The sequence below is a fragment of the Trichechus manatus genome, unplaced genomic scaffold, assembly GCF_000243295.1.
Source record: "Trichechus manatus latirostris isolate Lorelei unplaced genomic scaffold, TriManLat1.0 scaffold00063, whole genome shotgun sequence".
Classification (NCBI taxonomy): domain Eukaryota; kingdom Metazoa; phylum Chordata; class Mammalia; order Sirenia; family Trichechidae; genus Trichechus; species Trichechus manatus.
Window position 1 is genome coordinate 13,649,006 of NW_004443999.1, and position 18,736 is coordinate 13,667,741.

The following is an 18,736-nucleotide window of genomic DNA, read 5'->3' on the forward strand; positions in this document are numbered from 1 at the left end:
CCATAACTTCCTTCTCCAGTCTTTTATCAATTCATGGGTTAACTGGCACTCATATGAAAAGCTTGTCTTGTGGGTTTTTTCTTACGTAATTTCATTGTACCATACATATTATTTTCTAATTTATTTTCACTTTCACAATATGTCTTAAATTCTCTCCTTCCTTGTATATGCTGACTGACCTCACTCTTTTTAGCTACTCTCTGCATATACGCGAATGTCCTGAATCATTTTCAATGTGAGGAGAACAGACAGGGAACATTCTCTTACATGGTTTTGTGCATACATGCGTGCTACTCTAAGATGGATTTGCAGAAGAGGAAGGGAATGAAGCTTTAAAGGTTAAATAAATTTTGCCAAATTGCTTTCCAAAATGCTGTAGCCATTTAGGTTCCCTCCAGGAGTGCCAGCAGAGTGCTCATTTCTGGCCCGTTCTTCCATCCCTCCAGCCACATTTCAAGAGCTCAAAGCCACATGTGGCACCGAATTGGACATTGCAGATTTAGAACATTCCCATCATCACAGAACGTTCTGGTGGACAGTGCTGGTCTAGAATTACATATTCTCCCATGCTGTTTATGGAACAACAGGCCCTGGTTTACAGGCTGTTATTCGGAAATGTAGAGAGAGCTGGAGCCCTCTCTGTATGAACCCTCCCTCAAGGAATGCAGCTGTTTTTCAGAGGAGTGGAGACTGTAGTTTCAGCTTCTCAGTGTCTTTTCCTGATCTCATGGAAGCACAGCTCTTCCCTCAAAGGACCCAGCAGTTCATGAAGATCAGTTCGTATTCAGGCCACTATTTCACTTAGTGTGTAGGCTAAGATTAAATATAGCTGAAAACTAGGAATGTGGACTTCAGGTTAATTGCTTGTGTTTATTTGGAAATTGTATGTGTAAATCATATAATAATCAATGTTCTGATTTATCACAATGAAGAAGTAAACTACTGGTGGGTCGTGTTTGTAGCTGTGCACTGATGTTGCCCCATCTACCCTAGTCTTTTAAAGATTCTTGCCGCACATTCTACCATTCAGAGGTGGAAGAGCTCAGCTTTGCTTACGTTACAGAGGAGTCCAGAAACCACATAAACACCTGGGTAGCTGAAAAGACTGAAGGTGAAAATAGATTGCCATTCTATTTCAGTAATATTTTAATTAGTCTTACTGTCAGTTTTTTCATAAGACTGTCAGATGTAAATAGGAATAATTTATTTTTCCTAAGTGACTGCAAACTTTAAACTTTGCTTCTCAAATATTGTCAATGTATGACATTTTCTCTAGCTTTTTCATGCTCTTGTCAAATATCTGTGATGTCTCTCAATTTTTAGTAGACCTCTTCCAGAACATTCCACACTTTTATAATGCTTTTGTTTGCATATATTCTTTCATTTTCACGATGAGAATAAAGAACAATTCTCACTGAAGAGATTGGCTGTCCCCCTGCAGCAGTGCCCGTGCTCCACACGTGTCCATGCAGTCTTGCAGGACTCTTGGCCAAACCCTTGTCTACCTGCAATTCTTAATTTAAAGTGTTCTTTACACTTGCTACAACCTCTACCCCTTTTGAACATCCTTTCAGTCCCTTTCCTTAAGTTGTAGGCACCAGTCACTGCTTTCTATCTCTTGTGCTATTAATTCATCTTGCTCATATTAATATCTGTGGTTCATTTGATGTATTTTATTTAAGTTCTGGTATTTTTCTTGGAAGGTTGACACTCGACTTAAGTTGTCGTTGTTTGAAGGACAAACTAACGCTTTACATGATTATCTTTTGGGAGACACTGAAATTCTTTCGTCTATGTTGCCCTAACAAAGTCCCACAGATTGGATGGCTTAAAACTACAAAAATTTACTTTAGTGTTATGGAGGCTAGAAGTCTGAAATCAATGTGTCATCAGGACAATTCTCTCTCTGAAGCCTGTAAGGGAGAATTCTTCCTTGTCTGTTCCAGCTTGTAGTACTCCAGGCATCCTTGACTTGTGAAGCCATAACTCCAATCTCTGCCTTCATCTTTCCATGGCTATCTCCCTCTATGTCTGTCTGTCTGTGTCTGTTCTCTTTTTATAAAGACATCAGTCATTGTTTTAGGCCCCACCATACTCCAGTATGACCTCATGTGAACTAATGACATCTGCAAAGACCCTATTTACAAATCAGGTTACATTCACAGGTACCAGATACCAGGGTTTATGACTTGAACATACCTTTTTTTGAAGACACAATTTAAACCATAAAAAGTTCTAAAAGAATCTGACTATTTTTCCTGACGTATGAATCAGAAAGTGCATGAATCAGAAAGCTACACTAGCTAACTGTTCTTTAATACTTCTTTACAGGTAAAATTTTCTGAGTTTGCTCCTGTCGGGTTCAGTTGATTCGCTGATTAAGCTGATTCTCATCAGTGCCATCTACTTCAAAGGAAATTGCCATAGGCAGTTTAACAAAGAGCGTAGGGAGGAAAGACTTCTTTAAAATCAGAAGGTGAATATTTTTCAATAACAAAGGAGATTTTTGGAAATAGTTTCTGCGTTCATATTTGTTTTAAAACATGAAAGAAGGTTAACCTCAAGGAACTTTTACTTTACGTGGCCCTTGGACAGCCCAGCAGCCTAGCACTAAGCCTTGGGGCCTTTCTCTCATTCTCCAACATTGTGTATCTCATCAAAAGTGGCTGCACACTCCTAGGTCCCTGTGTCTACTCCCTCAAGTCATCTTCTATCCTGTTTCCAGGGTATTCTAGCTATATCACAAATCTGGCCCTATAGCTCTCAGGCTTAAAGTACTTCCTGGCGCCTCACTCCTTCTGAAATAAGGTTCAGACTCCACAGTGTGGTGTGTGAGGCTGTTTGTAATCTGGTCCAACCTGTTTCTCAGTCTTCATTTCCCATCAGTCCTGAAAAGCTTTGTTTCCACCACAGTTCTCTGGAGGCTTACGTGACAGTCCTCCTGCCAGTCTGGTTCTGATGCCCCTTCTCTCGGCTGTCATAGGCCCTGTGCCTATCTCCACGAGAGTAGGGCAGTGGATTAATGATGAGTCTGTGTTCCCTCCCTGATGAGCAATTTTTGAGGGCAGAGACTGTCGTCTTACAAGTGACTGGCAAGCAGTTGTTGCTCAACGAATAAGCAACAAGTGAATGATCATCAGTTCTCTATATAATAAAGAAAATATACGGACAGATTCTAGTTTTAAAACAGATGAACAAGGTGAACTTTTCTTAAGGGTGATGGAAAATTTGGGAACTGATAATGGTGATATTTGAGCAACATGATGAATATACTTAATGTCACCAAACTGTAAATGTGAAGATTATTGAAATGGCAAATGTTTTGTTACCTATGTTTGCCACAATTTAAAAAAAAAAAAAAGTGAAAACAAGGACATGTCCATAGGGTAGACATAGAATTTAGCTCCATCCAGCTTAGAAGACATTATTTGCTGATGGTCCTTTATATTTCTTACAAAATCCACTTTCTTTTTCTTTTTTGCTTAACTGCAATTACAAAAATTTTTGCACATACACAAAGTTGATTGAACAGATTCAGTTTAATCTTGCTCATTGATCATAGTTATCTGATCCTGAGCCTTCAGTTTTTCAAGAAATATTTTTTCATTCAAACATAGCAAAGATTGTGATGATGGCGCAGGACCAGGCAGTGTTTCATTCTGTAGTATAAAGGGTCCCTGTGAGTAGAAATCGACTCCAGGGCACCTAACAACATCAACATATTCTCATTCTGAAATGAATGTTGTACCATCCTCTGTGAAATGATTCACATTTTCTTCAAGTTTCTTTAGCAAGATGTATATTAGGAATTCATTCAGCACAAGGCACAGGAAGCCCGGCTCACAGTTTTGTAACTTCATGAAAGTTTATCTCCCCTAACTTGAGGTGGACAGAGACAGGCTGATGTGAAACTTGGGTGATTCTTTCAGGGAACCAGGCTCTCTCTCCTCCTACCCTGTCATCCTTAGCACATAACTTTCTTCCTCCTGGTGAGAAGGTGGTTGAGACCTCACATCCTCAATCCAGGCTGGAGGAAAAGGGAAGTATATAAAAGCAAAGAACAGAACCCTGTTCCTTCTGAGATTCTGCCCTCTCATTCAGAAAGGGAAACCTTGCTTCTATATCTCATTGTCCAGAATGGTTTTGTGCTGTCTCCTCTAGCAACCGGGAGGTGAGGAATTCTATCTTGCTTTTGAGTCTCTACAGTAGAGAAAGACAAGACAGAAAGGGGTTGCAATGGATGTTGAGTGCATTTTAATTCTTTTATTTTTAAATAAGAAGAAACTTATCTGTACAAATGAGAATTTAGTGAGTGATTCAGTTACTACAAATGATTTATTGGAACAAAGATACGCTCAGTTGCTTACTTATTGTCTTTGGCGTCTTTCCTGGGAGAACAGCAGAGCTGAGTAGTAGCGACAGAAACTGTATGGCACTAAGGCATGAGAAAGATGACAGATATAGAGCAGATTAGCAAGGTATTATAAGGGCTCAGTGATGCATGTTGCATGGAAGATTTCTTGTCTATGTCCAATGCAGATGTCCAGTAGGCAGTGGAATACATGAGTCTGGAGTACTTGAGGGAGGTCCAGCTAGAGGTGTGAATTCGGGAATTATATTTACAATCATGAGACTGGATGAGACACCAAGAGGATTTAACCTTGGGACCCCCAGTGTTTGGAGGTCTTGGTAATGAAGACAAGCCAGCAAAGGAGGGGCCGATGTGATGTTCTGGAAGCCAAGAAAGAAAGTGGATCTAGGGTTAGAGAGTGGCCAACCCTTTCAAAGCCGAACAAGTCCAGTGCGTCAGCTGTAATGTTTCAATTTATTATTTGTCCATTTCCTTTGTAGACTGAGGAGAAACCTTTGCAGATGATGTTGAAGGAATCTACATTTAAACTGACCTGTGTGAAAGAAATATTCACCCAAATTCTGCTGCTTCCCTATGTTGGAAAGGAGCTGAATATGATCATCATGCTTCCAGATAAAAACACTGATTAAAAATGGTAAGAGTGTCAAAGAAACCATAGTGGCACAGTGGTTAAGCTCTCCGTTACTAACTGAAAAGTTGGTGATTCAAAGCCATCAGCCACTCTGCAGAGAAAGATGTGGTAATCTGCTTCCGTGAAGATTACAGCCTTGGAAACACTATGGGAAAGTTCTACTTTGTCTGGTAGAGTCTCTATAAGTCAGAATCGACTGAATGGCAACTGGTTTTTATGGATGTTAAGCAGCTGATCTTTGAGGTCAGCATCGTGCTATGATGGCAGGAGAATTACATTAGAATTTCTGCTGTGCTCCATCTCCCCATTTCCCAGTTAATAATTTTTGGTACTAGCTCAATTTCCAATTATCTATTAACTTCCTGGAATCAGAGGTAAGTTGGGGGAAGGTGGGAGAATTCCTGAAGTGCGAGAGCACTGTGATGGTGACTGAGGGAGACGTAGGCAGATCTTCTGAGGAGGAGAGGACGTTCTAACTTGCTACTCACGTCTAAGTACTCCACATTTCCTCATTCATTGTACCCTAGTCACTCTAGTCAGAAATATGAATGCTGCCTTAAATATATTTCTAAAATATATAGACATTGTTTCTGTTGAGTTTTACTACTTGTTTGTAAGGAAGAAATGTTTGTCAGACCAACGCAGTATTGTGAGAGGAACCTGAATAAGTGGCCTGTTCATAGGAAGCAGAGATGGCCTTCCTTGCCTGATCAAAGGATAGAAATAAAGTGCAGCCAAGGACTGAATCATGACAAAATAGAAGGCCCTTTCTTACTGCAATAAATTACAAACCCCTCCAACCTTAGGGCAGAGAAAAGTTCTGAAAGCAGGCTTCCACGTGGTAGAGATGTATTGATAGCAGGAGGGCTCCCTGGTGGAGTCTTCCTGTGTGAACTCTCACTTACTCTTGAGTTTTCCTGCTCTGGGTGACTAATGACCCCATCACACTCAATCTCAGCATCTGCTGCTCACCATTTTCACTGGCCAAGGACAGTTAGAACCTTCCCATCTCGGATTCTCTTTTCTGTAACATGGAAGAAAACAAAAAGTTGATGAACAAAATATAAATAGCCTCAAAGTCAAGTTTCCATGTTACAATTTTCTCAACCTCTGAATCTCATTTTACCAGCAGTGCTGGGCTATATCACCACCTGATTCCCATCCTTCACCCTAAGACACTTCACCCTCAAACTACCCCCGCAGGCTTATATAACCATATAAAGTTCATTCTGCTCTGATACTCAACCACGTGATCTCTGAAGCCATCTTTTTTCTGAACGTTTTAGTTTGAAAATACTCTCTGCTATCTGATGATAAATGTGCAAAGCTTCTTCTACTTTAACACTGAACGTTTTGGTTTGAAAACCTTCTTTGTTATCTGAGGACAAACGGCAACTCCTCTAACCACAACGTCTTCATGGCTCAAGTATCCTAGAGATGCTGGTCTTCACTTTCTGCTGTCCTTCTGGTCTGAGGCCTTCCAGACTAGAACTCTTCCTGCCAATGAAGTTCTGTACGAGTGCTTTCTCATGTGTCTTCTCCCATCTCCTTCCCTCCCCACCCACCACTTACACACACAGAAGAAGGCATCCTGGAAGTCTCTCCATGCTAATTTTGTAGTATAATCATCTTAATTATCAGATAATCATTCACTTATTTTGATAAATACTCAAATGCCTACCAAGTGCCAGGTACTGGGCTATTCAAGGAAGGAAGGAAAATGGATGGTATTATATCTTCATAAATATTTTCTCATATTTGGTAGACTATCCTCTGTCAGCTATCAAAGTGTACTGTGAATCTATAATATATAAAACAGTGGGGTGGTGTAAGTAGAGACAAGGCATCAATAAAACAGAATAATGAACGAACTGCAAGGGAATAGCCGTTCTCTCACATATATAGTCCAAGCTATGCCTTAATTAGAAGTTTCTGCCTCAGGGAACAGGTTTGACTAAGTGTCTGGGATTCAAGAATCAAGGACAGAAGTACAATACCATCTTCTAGTTGAATAGTTTCTCATCACTGTGCTTTCTTCTGGATCTGTGATGTCAAACATGGTAGCCTCTAGCCACAGGTACCTATTTAAATTTTTTAAACAATTTTATTGTGATATAATTCACTTACCATAAAATTCAGCCATTTACATGTGTAATTCACTGGTTTTTAGTATATTCACAGATTTGTGCAACCATTACCGCAGTGAGTTTTAGAACGTTTTCATCGCATCAAGAAGAAACTCATATTCTCTAGCTTCCACCACCCTGTCTCACTCACTGCCACTACCTCATCTAAAGCTAAGAAACCACTAATCTACTTTCTGTCTCTAGATTTCTCTACTCTGGGCTGTCATATGAAGGGAATTATATAGTATGTGGTCCTTTGTGACTGGCTTCTTTCACTTAGCAGAATGTTTTCAAGGTTTATTAATGTAGCATGCACCACTTTACCATTCCTTTTTATGCTCCCCCCCAAAAATCCATTGTATAGATTTGATATACCACATTTTGTTTATACAACTGCCTAATATTTAAATTAATTTGAATTAAATTAAAAATTAATATCTTCACTTGCACCACCCACGTTTCCAGTGCTCAGTAGCCACCTTTGGCTCATGGCTGACATATTGTACAGTGCTGGTGTAGAACATTAACATCATAGCAGAAAGTTCTATTGGATAGCACTGTTCTAGATCTTAAAATCTCCAACTCTCTTGTTTTTGATGGAAAAGGAACTTACTTATGAGAGATTCATAGAATGGACAAGGCCAGACAAGATGATTGAAGAAGAGGTGGAAGTTTTCCTTCCCAAATTTAAACTGGAGGGTAGTTATGACCTGGAGAATAACCTTACGAATTTGGGCATGGCTGACACCTTTGATGGGGCCAGGACAGACGTTTCTGGAATGTCACCCAAGAGAGACTTGTTTGTGTCCAAGGTTGCACACAAGGTTTTTTGGAAGTCAATGAGTATGGCACTGAAGCAGCCGCTGCCACAGCCATTCGCTTTTTGTGTAAACGTGGACCATTCACCTTTACCCTGAAATTCTGGGCTGACCACCCCTTCCTTTTCTTTAACCAGCACACCAATATCAATGGCATTCTGTTCTGTGGCTGATTCTCCTCTCCATAGGAAATGAAAGTCACTGGATATAGAGTGCCCTTCTTTCTCCTACTGACCTGCTTTTCTTCTGCCTCTTAACACTGTGCCTACAACCCAAAGTGACCTTATTAGTGCAGAGGGGACAATTCAGAAATTAAGGGTCCCAATTTTGAATTCCATGTTCAGAACTCTGTGTGTGTGTTTGCATGTTAATGTTTTTCTAGGATCTGCAATTGACATTCTCTGAGATCTTGTGGTCACTTTGGCAGTGGAAGTACTGGCTGACTGAAGCCGCTCTGCTTGAAGTCATGCATCATCCCCACCCCTCACCTCAGGTGTAAGAATGTCAACTGTCACAGGCATGTCTTGTATCTTCACTTTGTGCAGAGCGCCCTGTCCCTGACCCCATAGGCCACTGTGCTTCCTTCTCCCAGGCACACTAAGATAAATATCACTTTTATCTCCTCTCTACTCAATGGCCTTGTGATTGTGTCCCATTTTTAATGAGAGGATACAGAGTGAAATGAAGAACTAGGCAGAGGTGTGAGGAGTGAGTCTCACAAATCCTCAATGGGAGCCCTGTTCCAGAACTTTCTGCAAGCTCTTCAGAAACCTGCACAAAAGCAGGGAGAGTAGGTAACTCAGACCAGTGAGAAATCAGTCCTATTCTCATGTACGTTTCTTCTTTTAGCGTGTTTGGCATTCATAGGGATTTGCAGATCACATACCTATTCTTATGGATTGAATTGCGTCCCACAAAAATATGTGTCAATTTGGCTAGGCCATGATTCCCAGTATTGTGTGCTTGTCCACCATTTAATCATCTGATGGATTGTCCTATGTGTTGTAAATCCGACCTCTATGATGTTAATGAGGTAGGATTAGTGGTAGTTATGTTAATGATGAGGACTCAATCTACAAGATTAGGTTGTATCTTGAGTCAATCTCTTTTGAGATATAAAAGAGAGAATCAAGCAGAGAGACAGGGAGACCTCCTACTACCAATAAAATAGTGCCAGAAGCTCAGTATATCCTTTGGATCTGGGGCTTCTGTGCTGAGAAGCTCCTAGACCAGGGGAAGATTGATGACAAGGACCTTCCTCCAGAGCCAACAGAGAGAGAAAGCCTTCTCCCGGAGTTGGCACTCTGAATTTGGACTGCTAGCCTCCTAAACTGTGAGAGAATAAACTTCTGTTCATTAAAGCCATCCACTTGTGGCATTTATGTTATAGCAGCACTACATAACTAAGGTATTTATGCAAATGCACAAGTATTCTACTTTCCTTGAAATTTTAAAATTGCTGTCTGTAGGCCAAGATGGTTGCATGTGTTCCTCTCTCAGAGACGTAGTTTTAGACATTATGAGTAAACATCTGATGATTTTCTATTTTATTTCAAGTATTAAAAAAAGAAAAAGCAAAGGTTGCTATGCATGTATGGTGCTTGACATGTAATTGTCATGTTCAGTGACTCAGGAACAAATTGATGAGTCAGATTGAAGAGGAAAAGCCATGCTGTTTTCTAGGGGACAGCTGAAAGCACTTCCTCCAGTGACTGACTCATTTACAGTCAGTAGGAGCCTGGGCCCCTCTAACTTACTTGATGCAACTTGGGTTTTTATTCAGTAGCTGGTCCACTTTCCCCCCTGAGCTATGGGGCAGAATGGGACTGAGGAGGATAAGGAACCGCTCACATTATCAGTGGGCTGAGAAGGGGAGACAGGAGGCTTTAGGGGCTGCTGGTTTAGTCACTCTCATCCTCCTCCTTCCTCTGTCTGGTACTGTTTGCATTGTTGTAAAAATCAGGACGAGGGTTCTTGGAAATAGGACTCAAGGTGGCAATAATGGTTTATGTGATTTTTCTAGTGCAGAGAGCCTCTGAGCACCACAACCAGCAGTTACAGCCTGGTGTCCTGCTCCCTGAGGAAGGCTGCCACTGTACACAGCCCTGCAGATAGTCCACCTAATGCAGGACAGGGCTCAGGGGCGGGGGTGTAAGTGGAATAGTGTCTAACCCTCTAAGTGTCAAGGTGTTTTTCTTCTTTGGGATAAGCGAATTCAGGCTACATCAGCAGTAAATTATAGAAATGAATGTCAGTGGCCCTATCTGTTACAGACTTATAATACAATAAGACTTAATTGTGTAAAAAATCACAATACACAGAAGATGAACCACATGCTGTATTGTAAGGTCTACAGTATCAAGTGCCGCCTGTTATCTTTGAGCCTCACACTGCCCCAAAGGCTTAGTTGTGAATTCCCTGCTCTTGCTAGGTATTGTTCCACCCCTACTGTATGTTAAAGTCCCCACTTTGCCAATTCCCTTATCAGCTGGACCAGCTGCACTCCACCTGGTCCTCAACCTAATGGATCTAACTTTCCTGTCGGCCCAAGAAATGATTCAAATAAACTGATCACATCCACCCTCTGGAATCAGGGGCACTTCACCCTCTTGTTACTACAAAGCCTACCTCCCACATCCCTGCTGGTTAACTCTGCTCCCTGGTGCAGTCTCCCATGTGGCCCTGCCTGGCATGTGGTGTCCTCGTCCTTCCCCGAGCTCTGAATACCTGTGACCAACAAACTGCTGTCAATCTCATCTCTCCAGTGTCGGGTGTCATGTGTTTGGTCATCTTATACTAACTCTGTAGGGTGGAGACCCTTCTTTTACCAATGGGGTGAGTAGGAGGTGATCAGCACAAAATGCCTCCTGCTCTCAGAGACTCTTTGGGTCTCACTAAGTTACTATCTTTGCAAATTCCCTTTGAAGAATTATCTCCAATATCTTGTTACATTCCAGGAAAAGGTACAACCACCCAAATAATGCTTCCACACGTTTTATGAAATTGCACTAGAAGACATTTCTGGGATTTTGTGCAGTGTTCGTAACACCAAAACCAAAAAAAGTCAACCCTATACCCATCCAAAAAATAAATACCTCTTAGGATTTAATTCTAGGAAAAGGTTGCTCTCACCCATCCAGAAATGGTTTTACATAGATGGTGTCTCACCTGCTCTAACTTCACAAGGGGAAAAGAGAATCAAGATCAGTAGCCCAAGGCTGATTCCTATGAAGCAGAGGTCAGGCATGCTTACTCCTTCTGCCATCTTTACAAATTCTGATACCAACCATTCCTCCCACGGCACTTTCTACTTCTCTGCTAGGTTTGATGATTCATTGCAATGGCCACACAGAACTCACAGAAAATACAAGTATGGGGTTTGTTAGGGAAGTAACAGTTACAGTTCAGGATCAGGAACACTCAGCATGCAATACTTCCACCGGGACAGCCTCTTTCCAACCATGCTCACAGTCACACCTCTCCCTGGTGCTAGGCCTCTGCCTAAAAGTCACTCAGCTTTCTCTCTCCATGGGCTGGGAAACCCACCACACTGTCTCCTACTGCCTGGTACTGCTGCGTTCAGTGTTACAACTCTCTGTCTCCTGGTTCCAGGAACTTCTCAACATGGGGATCCCTGGTCTAAAGGAGACTGGCTTTTCCTCTTGGTGGTGGCAGGATGCTCTCTTCTCCACCTCTGGAGTGGCTCACTTCAAGCCCAGCAGGATGGCAAAACTGACCAATCCCCTTGGTGGACCACAATTATGTTATTTGCCTAATCCTCCCCAAAAGACCATGGCTAGGAAGGCCACACAAAAGCAATCAGTCACAATGCAGCCTCTCACAGGAAGTCCTGTTTCTCTGGCTGTAGTTTCCCATCTGAAAAATGGAGCTTAGAAATTCCCGGTACCTAAAGCACACGACATTGCACTCCTGAGTGAGGGTCCTGGTATGTGTAGCTAAGGCTGAGTGTAGGTGGTCCCTATGAAGTCCCCAGGGGTGGCTGCCACCACTGCAGGAGTCCCAGATGGAGGTCTAAAAGCTTTCCCTCCTCCTACACCCAGTAAGGATCAGTGCCTGCAACCTTTTCTCAAGGAAAGGGCTGTGGGGCCTGGGTCACAAAGATGAGGCCAAAGGTATGGGTGCCTTGGAGTCCAGAGGACTGGACTGCAGTGGCAGGTGGTGCCCCTCTGCACCGGGACGACCTGGAGGCTGACAGATAGCCTGGTCTTCAGTTTCTGAGTGAAGGGGATGGAAGAGGAAGAGGGCTGAAGAGGGCTTCTGGGCCATTGGGTAGCTATATAAACTGACCCTATCTGATAATGCTCATGGGTGGGGTGCACTGAGCAGGCCATCTCAGATACAGGATGTGCCCTGGGGCTGCTGCTGATTGGGGTGGATTAGTGAAACACTTTAGCTGTCTCACTGCAATATTATTAATACTGCAGTTGTGGTAGAAAATATCCTGCTCTGGAAATGAGGCCATGTGGACTGTTGTCTAGCTTCTTCCATTACCTCTCTGTGTGACTTGACGAAATCACACAAACTACCCCTGCTTCACTCTCCTCATCTGCGAAATAGGAGGAGGTGAGTCAACAATCTCTGCCATATGTGGTTTCATGATACTTTCTCTATTCTCCCAGGATTAATGGACAGGCAAAAGTGTTTTTTTTCCTCATCCGTTCTAAAAATCATGAAAACATTGCTGGAATTCTCACGGGAAGAGTGGGAGATGAGGTGCGGAATGTCTAAAGTGGCCATTTCTAGGGACTGTGGTCTGTCACCTAGTGTGAACATTGTGGAAGCCAGTGAAGGCTAAGGACGCCTCCTTACAATTAGTTCTGAGACTCTGCAAGTGGAGGGTGACTTCATGAACAACATGGAACACAAGGCTCTCACACATCCTAGAAACTCTGACTCTACCAGGACTCCTCTCCCCTCTGGGACAAGTGGAAGTCTGAGTTAGAGACCTGGAGCCCAGACTGAAAGTGGGTATGTGTGTGTCATTCCTGAGGAGCCAACCAGAAAAACTATGTCAAGGGTTGAGTCAAGTTGAGAACCAAGAGACATTCCCAGGTTTTGGTTGAAGAAATGTGAAAATTGAGGTATGAGGTAGTGAGAGAGAAGGTCAAGCTGAGAATAGTTTCTGAGACTGAATCTGAGAGTCGGAACCATTTTATTAGGTGCCTGTGGCCTCAGGAGTGAGAAGAAAGCCTTGAAAGCTGACTCTGAAATTAGGCTCTGGTTACCTTGAGAGCAGTTCACTGTTAGAGTCCAGCTTTTACATGTCCTTACTCAACAGAGAAATACAAGTAATCCTCATGGGTAGGGACTTTCAAAGAGATCCATCCCTAGGAAAACAGACCATTTCCACATTTGAACGCATTATCCCCGAAGTTAGTTTCATTTGTGGTTGGATTCATCTCTGATTCTTCCCACTTCCTCATTTCTTCACAGTCCATAAAGTCATGCTCATTTTACATCCTAGATATTTCTCACTGAAAAACAAGAAGGAAACCTTTCGTGGATCAGAAAAACTCTCAATAAGGTCTAAAAAAATAGAAAGCTGATATCAGCTTGAGGGAGGACATCATTGCTCAAAATATTCACAGGAGAATCCTGCTGTAAAAGGTGGGAAGATCTCCAAGAAAGCACTAAGCCTGCACTGGGACATGGAATTGAGTACAGAACCCAGGCCCTCAGGTAGTCACCACAAGGCCATTAGTTATGGACAGGAAGAGGAGGAGACAGAAAATCAGCTCTGCACTTGAGTCCTGCCCAGCGTCCCCTCAAAGTGAATAACAAAACTTTGCAATACGTATTTGGACTACTTTGAGAACAGTATCCTAAAGTAAATGATAGGCAATATTTTGTAGGATGCATCTAGTATTTCAAGAATCTGCACAGGATAATGAAAACTCTACTTTTTGGTTGTAGTTCAATTATTTTTATCTTGTATTTTTTGGAAATTGCTATAAAATAGTCTTAAGTGTGGTTAAGAGCTCAAATATCTAATTAAGAATTGGAACAACACCATAAACCAGGGCTTCAGAGCTTCCTTGAGCGTAGCCTACTTCAGACCAGCCTGTCTGGTCTGACTTGGTGTGGCTGTCACTGGTCTGTGGTGGTAAACTTGGCAAGGTCATGGGCTGCTCTGGTTGTGGTCTGAGTGAATCATAGGTCAGATGTGATGAGATAAACTCTCCTATTGTGAGTTCCTTTTATTGCTGGAAGGCTGACACATTCATTGCTAACACCCCATGCTGACCTTGGCCCCAAGACTGAGCTTCTCAGAGAAGCTCTATATCCTGGGCCTAGTCCTCAGACGGTCCCTCTGACCTAGCCTGCCTTCCATTCATTCACCTGCACAGATGGACTGGGCACCTGGCATTGTCCCTGAGCTGAGGAAGAGATAAACCTTGGTCCCTTTCCTGGAAATGACATTCTAGTGGAGGCGAGAATGATCAGTGAAGACCAATGAGGGCTGGTGATTAGTTCTGGAAGGAAATCAACAAGCTGCTGTGGTGGAGCTAACATATGAGCCTCTCCATAGGGAGCAGAATGGTCACAGGCCTTCTCCATGCAGCTGGGACCCCAGGTGTGTCCTTCTCGAAGGAGGTCCTGCTTGCAGCCACTGTACCCCTTGGGCCCAGGCCTGTGCCCCCAGCCCCAGAGAAGAGTCCTCATGGACAGCGGAGAGCTTCTGCCAACAGTCTGGAGAGGTGGGTTACCAAGTGATGCAGAATCTCAGAGAGGCCAAAGGAGTGACCCGGAGAAGAGCTGGCCAGGCCCATGCTCCGAGCAGGAAGGATTCTTTGAGGCAGGTGCTGATGGAGGGAACGGGCCACCCAGGTGGAGGGGCCTTGGTGGCACAGTGGGTGGAGAGGAAGGACAGCACCCAGGCAGGGGAACAACCTGGTAACTGTAAGAACACGTCTGCTTGGCAGCGCCTCACCTGTCACCACCACACTGTGCCCCGACCGAACCCAGTACTGGCTTGGGCCAGGGTCCCGCGACTTCGCCACAGAGGTTGAACCCCTTTGGGGGCTCTGTCTGGAGCGCCTGTGCTTTTAGGGACCCTGAGCTCGGCTATTTCTCTGTCTACCTCAGATCTGAGCCCCCATGCCAGCCCTCCCAGGGACTGTCGCTGGCCGTCATCCCAGGCAGCCTGTGCCCCACCTGGACAACTAGTGTCCTCCCACTCTGTCCTCTGGCTCATCCTCTTGCTGCCCTCTTGTCCCCTGACCCTAGGCACCATCCCTCCTAGTATTCGGTCTACTTGGCCAGCCATCCATGGAGTCACACTTTCTGTTTCTTCCTCTACAGGAAGGTGGGGGGTGTTCTAGGCTCTCCTGCCCCTCCTGTGCCACCAGGCAACACAGGCCTCCCTCCTCCATTCTGCCCTCATCTCCTGACAGCATCTGTTGTGCTTCCTTGTCATCCATTCCTCCACTATTCATTCCTTCACCATCATCCATCCACACCTCCACAGTCTCAATGTCCTGTTGATGACCAACTGGAGGGGCCCCTGCACCACTGTACCAGCCACCTATGAGCTAAAACAAGCCCATTGCTGCTGCTCTGCTCTGGCTTACTCTCCGTCTTCCCTTGAGATTTTTAATTTTTTTTTTTTTTTTTAATTTTAAGAGCTTCATTGTGTTTCTCACCTCTGGTTCCTGTTCAGGGCTCCTCTGGTCAAGCACACTAGGTCTCTACCTTGGTACTTGAAGGACCAGGTTCTTTGAGCTTTTTATGCGAATTGATCCAGCTCCTTTCTGCAATGACCCAGGACCTCAAGACAGGGCTTCCCAGAGTGTTTTAAACTGAGGTCCTTTAGAACTGAAGTCCTTCAGAACTTAAATGGAACCAGTCACCAATCCTGGGAAGTTTGGGGAAAGAAAACACGACGTTATTGCCGAGTGGGAGAATTCTGTTTTCAGTCAGGCTTAGCAACAGGCACCGGTTAAACTGAGACGAGAAAGCAAAGGAGCCCTGGTGGTGCCGTGGTTAAGAACTCGGCTGCTAACAAAACAGTCAGCTGTTTGAATCCACTAGCTACTCCTTGGAAACCCTGTGGGGCAGTTCTGCTCTGTCCTGTGGGGTTGCTATGAGTCGGAATCAATAACTTGGCAATGGGTTTTTTTGTTCATTTGTTTGGAGTCAGGCCTTTTTGTGGAGTCATTGTTATACATGAAGTGGTTTTTCTAAGCCTTAGACACCAATGAATCATCAAGTGTCACTGGGTGGTAGCAACTGTGTGTGACCCTCTGAAAATGGACTAGGGTATCTCATCTTCTATTCTTTACTGTCCTGGGACAGTGGCACCATCCTCTCCTTCTGCCTACTGTTGTCTTGAGTTCCAGCTGTCACCTAGGACTGAAGTAGCTTACAGGCCCCCAAACGCAGCTTCCAAGACAATCGACTAGGGAAATTCAGTGGGTGAAGGCCCAAACACTGAAAAACCTTGGGGGAAGCTAATGTCTAGAATGAGAACCAGATTTCACTGATTCACCCCTGCTTCCTTTTCAACACTCTCTCTGGACCCCATGGTATTTTCCATTGCCTCATGTGCATACTAAAGCTGGACAGTGAATAAAGAAGACCGAAGAAGAATTGATGCATTTGAATTATGGTGTTGGTAAAGAATATTGACTATACGATAGACTGCCAGAAGAACGAACAAATCTGTCTTGGAAGAAGTACAGCCAGAATGCTCCTTAGAAGCAAGGATGGCGAGAATTCATCCTGTGTAGTTTGGATATGTTATCAGGAGGGAACAGTCCCTGGTGAAGGACATCATGCTTGGTAAAGCAGAGGGTCAGCGAAAAAGAGGAAGACCCTCAATGAGATGAGTTTACACAGTTGCTGCAACACTGGGCTCAATCATAGCAACGATTGTGAGGATGGCGCAGGACCAAGCAGTAAGCAGTGTTTCGTTCTGTTGTACACAGGGTTGCTATAAGTCAGAACCGACTTGTGGGTGCCTAACAATACCTAACAACAACAAGAATATATGAGATCAAAGTGGTAACAGCAACTCCACTGATTAGATAGGAACCTTAGGGGACAGAGAGTTTATGTTAATGGCGAAGGAACAACTCAGAAAAGGAGTGTGAGAAAGGTTGCACAACTCGAAGAATGTAATCAGTGTCAGTAAACTGTACAAGCAGAAACGGTTGAATTGGTGTATGTTTGGCTGTGTGTATTCTCAGCAACAACAACAAAATAAATTAAAACAAAAAAGAGGAGGGAAGAGTAGGATGCAGAGAGGCAAAAAAAAAAAAAGCAGAGCAAAGGCTCATTTGATTCTGACTACATATTACAGAATAAAATTTTGTTCTTGATTTAAAATAAACAAATAAAGCTAGCTGGTATCTTTTTACTTTAGCTAATGTATTTACATGAATTAAGTTTGAATGAATCACCAAAAGAAAACCACATGGACTAAAGCCTCCTTAGAATAAGCATATACTGGATGTTTCATTTTCAAAAAGCATAATTTATGAATGTGTGTATGTGTGTGTGTGTATTTTAGGACAATAAAACTGGAATTGAGTAAACAGAAAGAAAAGGAAAAAACAGAAAATCACAATGTGGCCCATGGAACCGAACACAGAGTCCAAAAACAGATCCATGCATACATAGCTCTCTCGTATATAATGTGTCTTGGTTGGCACAAAGGGTTAAGAGCTCAGCTACTTAACTCAAAGGCTGATGCTTTGAGATCAGTTCCAATACACCCAGAGGGACCTGAAAGAAAGGCCAGACAATGTATTCATACAATAATTAAAAAAACAAAACAAAAAACCCCTATTGAGCTATTCTTATCTGAAATTCATGTGGTTGCCATGAGTCACAATTGTCTCCAGGGCAGCTGGTTAGGTTTTTTTTTGGTTTTATTTGTAATAAAGGTGGCTTCTCAAGCTACTAGTGAAAAGAGGGACTTTTTAATACACCGAGTAGGAACAAATCTGAAGCCACTTGATAAAAAAGTTAAAATGTTTGCCATATTTCTCATACACCAAAATAAATTCCAAATGGATCAGCAATCTAAATGTAAAAAAATGAAGCCACACAAATACTGGAAGAAAACACGGTGAACTCTATAACTCAGGGAAAGCTTTTCTAACAATGACTCAAAATCTAGAAGCAGTAAAGCAAAATGTCATTAAATTTGAGTGCCTAAGAAAATTGCATGCGAACATCCCCATAAGAAATGTCAAAACACCTGGCTACTCACAGAAGCCCCATGTGGCGGAGAACTCAGCCGCTCCGTTAGTCCCTTCCCTTCCCCCGCGATACCCCGCCCCGCCCCGCCCCGCCCGAACAGTTTAGCGCCACAGGGATCCGACGTCTCCACTTGGTATCGCTTCCAGCAGCTCGGGTCTCATTCCGGCAGCGGCGTCAAGACTTTGGAGTAAGTGTCAGGTTGGGGATCTGCTCCCCACGCGGGGTGCGGTGTAGACGGGAAAAGGGCCTGGAGGAGGGAGTAGACCCGCCGCCTTCCTCGCGCTGTCTGCTTTTCCAGGGGTCCCAGACCGGCACCTGGACTCTGCGAGGGAGGGGACCGGGAAGGACGCGCATTGCGAGGGAGGCGCGTCCGGGCTCGGTCCCCTCCAGGAGAACGGCCTCGCACCTGGGTCACAGGTGACTCGCGGGGCCTGGTGTCTGGACCCTGAGGGGCTGGAGCCAGAGAGTTGCCTAGAGGAGGGACCCAGTGGCGGCGAGACCAGGCACCCTCAAGGCCATTTCAGAGAAACTGCACCTGGGTTTTCAGGTGTTCCTGTCTATG

The 18,736-nt window shown here is 43.8% G+C and overlaps 1 protein-coding gene across 1 annotated transcript in view; it reads left to right on the forward strand.

Moving 5' to 3' along the window:
- The first annotated feature begins 1,075 nt into the window (after window positions 1–1,075).
- LOC101356473 (serpin B6-like) overlaps window positions 1,076–18,736 on the forward strand; it is a 42,172-nt gene continuing 24,511 nt past the window's right edge. Inside the window, exons 1-3 of the mRNA XM_012556364.2 lie at window positions 1,076–1,111; window positions 2,332–2,476; window positions 4,852–5,006. The gene's annotated coding sequence lies outside the window, so the exon portion shown is untranslated. The remainder of the gene's footprint in view (window positions 1,112–2,331; window positions 2,477–4,851; window positions 5,007–18,736) is intronic.